The sequence below is a fragment of the Lactuca virosa genome, chromosome 1, assembly GCF_052849685.1.
Source record: "Lactuca virosa cultivar CGN04683 chromosome 1, Lactuca_virosa_CGN04683_v6, whole genome shotgun sequence".
Taxonomy (NCBI): Eukaryota; Viridiplantae; Streptophyta; class Magnoliopsida; order Asterales; family Asteraceae; genus Lactuca; species Lactuca virosa.
This window is the reverse complement of record NC_136426.1, coordinates 86,476,592-86,482,389: the sequence shown is the minus strand read 5'-3', so window position 1 is coordinate 86,482,389 and position 5,798 is coordinate 86,476,592. Positions and strand designations below refer to the sequence as shown.

General features: G+C 37.5%; 1 long non-coding RNA gene across 1 annotated transcript; it reads right to left on the bottom strand.

The window, feature by feature from the left end:
- Positions 1–2,461: 2,461 nt before the first annotated feature.
- On the bottom strand, positions 2,462–5,066 carry LOC145149921 (uncharacterized). Its single transcript, XR_013730763.1, has 2 exons — positions 4,486–5,066; positions 2,462–4,377 (listed from the first exon to the last, which is right to left on the bottom strand). It is a non-coding gene; the product is annotated as an uncharacterized LOC145149921 (long non-coding RNA).
- Positions 5,067–5,798: the final 732 nt, after the last annotated feature.

Here is a 5,798-nt window from a genome sequence, read left to right as displayed (position 1 = left end):
TCCTAAGAATTGGGATGTTACACCTTCACATTAAAGTGTTTTTCGAGACGATGAGTGTTCACCAAAGCCACCATATGTTGTTGAGCTCTACGCAAATTATCTTTTAATACTGAACGGAGTCATTGGTGTTCCATGAGAGTGACGTCAATGGAAGTGGTGTTAGACTTGCCCGATGTATAACGGTTGAGATATGGAATTTGGCGGCCATAGAGCGCTTGGAATGAGGACATGTTAATGTCGGAGTGATGCGATGTATTTTACCAATACTCCACTATATATAAGAACTTGCTCCAGTTATGTGGTTCGTTGTTAGCAAAGGATCGAAGATAGTTTTGGAGGCATCGATTAACTACTTCTGTTTGCCCGTCGGACTGTGGGTGGTAAGCGGTGGAATAAAGGAGGCGAGTGCCAAGTTGCTTAAATAATGCTTGCCAAAAGTTGCTAACGGATATCAGGTCTTGATCCGTGATAATGCTTATAGGGAGGTCGTGTAAGCGGTAAATGTGTTGTAAGAAAAAGGTGGCTAATGATGTAGCGGTAAACTTGGTTGGGAGGCTATAAAATGCGTGAATTTGGAGAAACGGTCAACTATCACCCATACAACTGTTTTACTGTTTGACAGGGGTAGATGAGTGATAAAATCCATTGAAAGATCGTTCCACACTTGAGACATAATGAGGATGGGTTGGAGTAATCCGTAAGGCTTGTGGGTGGGATATTTCGTCTCTTGACAGACCTTGCATTAGCAGATAAAGGTGTGTACATCATTTTTGAGTTTTGGCCAATTAAAGGTGGCAGCTAGGCAGCGGACTGGGGAGCCATCGGGAATGAAGAGTTTGTTTTCACAAAAGATGAGGCCGTCATGAAAATGGAAATTGTTGGTAGATTGTGTTTTTAACAATTTTGTAGCCAACTTTTTCCAATTGATACGAACCCATCCCATACGAGGCATGTATCATGCTATAAGCCCAAGTGTAGAACTCACTCCCAAAAACTAGCTTGTAGGAGGAGGGGACACTTAGACTTATAAGCCACCAACTTATAGTACTTTCGGACGATGTGTGGTCATAACAGGCACCAAGAAACCAACCAAATACAGTTCCTGTTCTTGCAATACTTGCAAAAGGCATTGGTGAATTAAGTACAAAAGAAAAGAAAATGTTTTGTCATGTTTTAAAAAGATGGCACTGTGCCTGGTGTAGCTGTTTCCAGTACTCTTCATGTTTGCTATGGAAATGAGTTAAAACAATTTATTTATGGAATTACCAAATTAACCCCGAATGCAGTGCAAGTTTTAAGAGCTGCACATAAGTTGGAAAAAGATCTTGTGCGGATTGCAGTTGAAGATTCTGTTGATAGTGATGATGGTAGAAAGGCAATCATCAGGGAGATGCCACCTTTTGAATCTGAAACTGTCATCGCAAATTTGGTCAAAGGGTGGACAAAGTTGAGATTAGACAGGTTGAAAGAGTAGGTGGATAGAAATCTTCAACAAGAGGTGAGTTCATTAAATAGCAATGTACACAAAGATTTATGATTATAGCAACCTACTTTGATTTTTAGTCATAATAGGACTCTACTTTTAATTTCTTTGTGATTATAACAACAAGTGACCTGGAATGTTGTTATAATTGGGAATAATGGGAAAGAACGTTTCTGTTATGAGTAAAACTTAAAGTGTCATTAAATTGGATTTCTTTTAGAAAAATACTGCATGTCGAGTTTGAATTTGTTTCTAAAATATTTTATATACATGCCTCTGTTCATGTTTATCCCAAATATTAAAATAATTTGACATGTTATGAGGGTTGCAATTTCGGTCCTTGTTTTGACGCTTCATAACGATTTTGGATTTGGTCGGGGGTCATTAAGGTTAACAGCTTAAATTTACAAAATAACCATTTTACCCTTGATTTGTCTTTTTATTACTATTTTTTTGTTGTTATAGACTAAATTTCACATTGGTGCTTGTGATTTAAAATTATTCCTTCAAACGGCCCTTATGAAAGTTTTCCATGCACGAACGGTTAACTTTGGATTTTAGAAGAGCACATGTCTGACTAACTTTGTTAACAAATTCTTTAGATATTTGTGAAATGACGAAAATATCATTTATTTTAATATATTTTAATTCTTCTATATTCGGAAATGATGAAAATACCATTTATTTTAATTTGTTGTAGTATTTTATGGGCCAACCTACCTTCCTTCACCTGCACTTGAAACACACCGGTCAACCTTCATCACACCTTCACCTTTCACTCTCACTTTTCTGGTAACTCCCTCCATGCAACCAACTCCTTCCGCAACAAATCCCTCGGGACAAAAGTGATTGTTAACGCTGTATCAATCCCTGTGTATTCCAAATATATGCAAGAGCCCTATCACTATTTTCGGATATTATCTGCACAATAAATGTACCATATATCTTCTATAATAATGCCTATCTATTAAACCAAAATATGCACAAATCCATCATTCACATTAGGTATAAACTGCAATTCTTGTCTTAAGAAAGAAATATATGAAAAGGATGAGAGGCTAAGAAACCTGAAATTCCAATAATACTTATGAAATTTGTAACAAGTACCACATTAGTGATGAGCTTATTCTAGATATGCTAAACCATATGAAGGCCTGGCAGATTTCGAACATATATATACATACTAGTCAAATAATAGTTAATACCAAAGATTCATTAGAACTTGAAGAAGCTGAATGAATCTGGGCTGAAGAACAACCATTGTGTATCTGACTCTTTGGTAATGCATGCCACTTATCAATGTACCCCATCGACTCCACGTCTAAGTTGGGAAGTTGGCACTTTTTAAGTATTTTCAGGATATTTTTGGATCTACCAAGAAGCTGAGCTGCAGTTCTGATGTTATCTTCCCTTTTCTCTATTGCATCATCATGACACTTCATGGTTATGACACGTGGCAAGTTGGTAAAGCAAGCACATAGCAGATCTGCGATTATGGTTGATATAAACTCAAACAGTTCCTCGTCTGTTGGCCAATTTTCTTGCTCATTGCAGTGAAGCAGTATGGATTGACTAATTCTGTACATTGAACTCGCAGCAGTGAACTTACAAAGTGAGTCATCCAGACTTACATTTTTCCTTGCCTTGAACTGTATAACAAACTTTGCTGCTTCATCACCAAATCATTGAAGAATCTCCTCTGACGTTTTTCCATTATGGGCCTTCTTTTGAAGATCAAATTGTAGCCACCTGCAATATACTTCAACATCCGTCCACACATGTCTAGCTGATTTTCTTGTCTTCACCAAATCACCATTTGTATTGAGGCTTTCTTCAATATGTCTTACAATTTGGAGGCCTTCCCTCATGCAGTCAAGCAATCCCTGGATGTGGCTGTTTGCAATGTTTGGAAGAGAAAGCGCAATGGCTGTTAATGTTACTGTTACTAGGCTCCAGCAGTTCTGGATTTCTTCTGGATGTAAAGGTGGAACTCGATCACTGTCGAACTCTATTACTCCATTGAATCCTGTAGATTTCTCGAGAAGCTTCATAAGATTCCTCGGTTCTTTACCTTCAGACTCGTGGAGAAGTCGAGTTATAGAGTTGAGCGCATTTCGTAATATTCTCTTTGAAAGCTTCGCATCCTGTTCGATTTGCAAGACGTAACCAGTATATTCTTCCATATCTGATATCACATTGCTATTAGATGCATTTAGTTCTTCCTTGAACCAGTTCAAGGAAAACTTGGCAAAGCGGTAACAATAAGAGAATAATATCAGAAAAGATATGGGAACAAGACATATTGTTTTGCATATAACTACAATCGTTATCTGAAGTGCTATACATAAATTCAAAATCATATTTCGGATATTATGGAACCTTTTTGGAATATCGGCCTGGGATATACATAGGAACAGAGCTGCTTTTCCACAGCTGAAGCCTTTGTATCCAATGCTTCTCGACTCGGAATACGTTTAGATGGTGCCTGCTCCATTTCATGGAGAGATTGAAATGACTGGTGGCAGTCAAACATCTGAAAATTGGGGCTATACTACCTACTATTGTTCCTATTAACTGTAAGATAATAATCACATCGATAGACCACTTATAATCAGATTTATCATTCTGTGGGTCATCTGATATATCAGAAAGAAAAAAAGAAAGTAAACTTAATGCAAGGCTTGCGCATAAAACCCCAAAAGCAGAAGAAACCGGTGAACAAGCAATTCCAAATTGGGGGTTACCAGTTTCTGCCATCATCCAATACTTTTTAACATAACAAATGAGTCGCTTGCTGGAGAAGTTCTTCATCTCTTGATGATTAGAAGCCAAACTGTGCAACTCCTTGTACCGTTGTTGTAAAACTCTTCTAGATGCTGAAACTGTCAAGGCTACTGAAATTGGTCATGGAATCAAAAGAATCAATAAAAGGATTGCTGTCCCGATTCTCAAACTTATAATTTGGATCCACATATTTACATTAATGGTGTATATGAGGATACACAAGGCCACGGTGTTCAGCAAAAGTTCCTTGTCATTCATAAGCCCTAGAGATGGGAGAACGTTGGCTAACATGGTGACCAAGAAAGCAATGCTGATTAACTTTGCCACCTGCACAAGACTGTCAGATGTGTCGGTGCTCAGATCCACTGGTAGCTTCGTTGATATTGTTATCAGTGTAATGGAAGTAGAATTGATGGTGAAAAATCTACATGGAAACCAGAGCTTCCGTTGTCGAAAGCCTCGGAAGACATCCGCTGCCATTGCTAGAGTGCAAATCAGAGATGCTAAGGCAATATACAATCCCACCCATGGCATGGCATCTGCAGGTGTCAATGTCATCTTGCTAGACCAGAGAAAATGAAGAGCTTAACTTTATCTAGCTATACAAGTGCTAACTGATGCTTGGCATATATAGATAGGAATTCATAAAGATTTTTGTTCAACTTGATCAAGGAGAATATTGACGAAACAAATTAGTGAGAAGCTAGAAAGATATTTCCAGGAATCTGTCATCATTACTTCTCAATGGCTTGACAATTATTGATGTATCCACTATCCAACACCATAATGTTGGGGCTACTATTCATCTCACTTTCTTTATTCATGTGAATCTTTTGACTAGGGTGCATGTTCATGGATGGTTGACCAAACTGAAAATCGTATTTCGGATGGTAAAGCGACGGTTTACTAATTTCTTAAACCTAAACCTAAACCAAAAATACAGGTTAACCGATTTTTTTGGTTTGGTTTTTTGGTTAACCAATTAATTGTTTACTGATTAAAAAAAAACTGGATTTCAAAACTAATTTTCAAAATAACGAGTCTTTGGACGATCTTTTACAAATATAAAACTTAAAAGTGATAGTATATAAAATAATAATGTAATACTCATTTATTTAGGTTAATGAGAAAACGGATATTTAGCCAATAACGTATTCACTTCAATTGTGTTTTAAGGGTAACATTGTTAAGACTGAACGATGTGGGCCGCCCCCCCACCCCCACCCCCCCCCCCCAACTTTCTCGTTTTCCACAGTTATTATCATTTTGGTTGCCTCCCGTTGGTCCTATAACTAATCGCAACACCACAAAATCGAGTGAAAACGGTCAATATTTTGATCGTTGGGGAACGGTCAAGAGAAAAAAAAAATTACCTATTTTAATTTGACATATAAATACACACATATACCTCACTTTTTACCTACACAAACCTTCTATTTCTCTCATCTTTTACACACACACACACACACACAAAAAAAAAAACTTTTCCTTTCAACCAAATATAGAGCAAAACCCAAACACCCTTCATCCA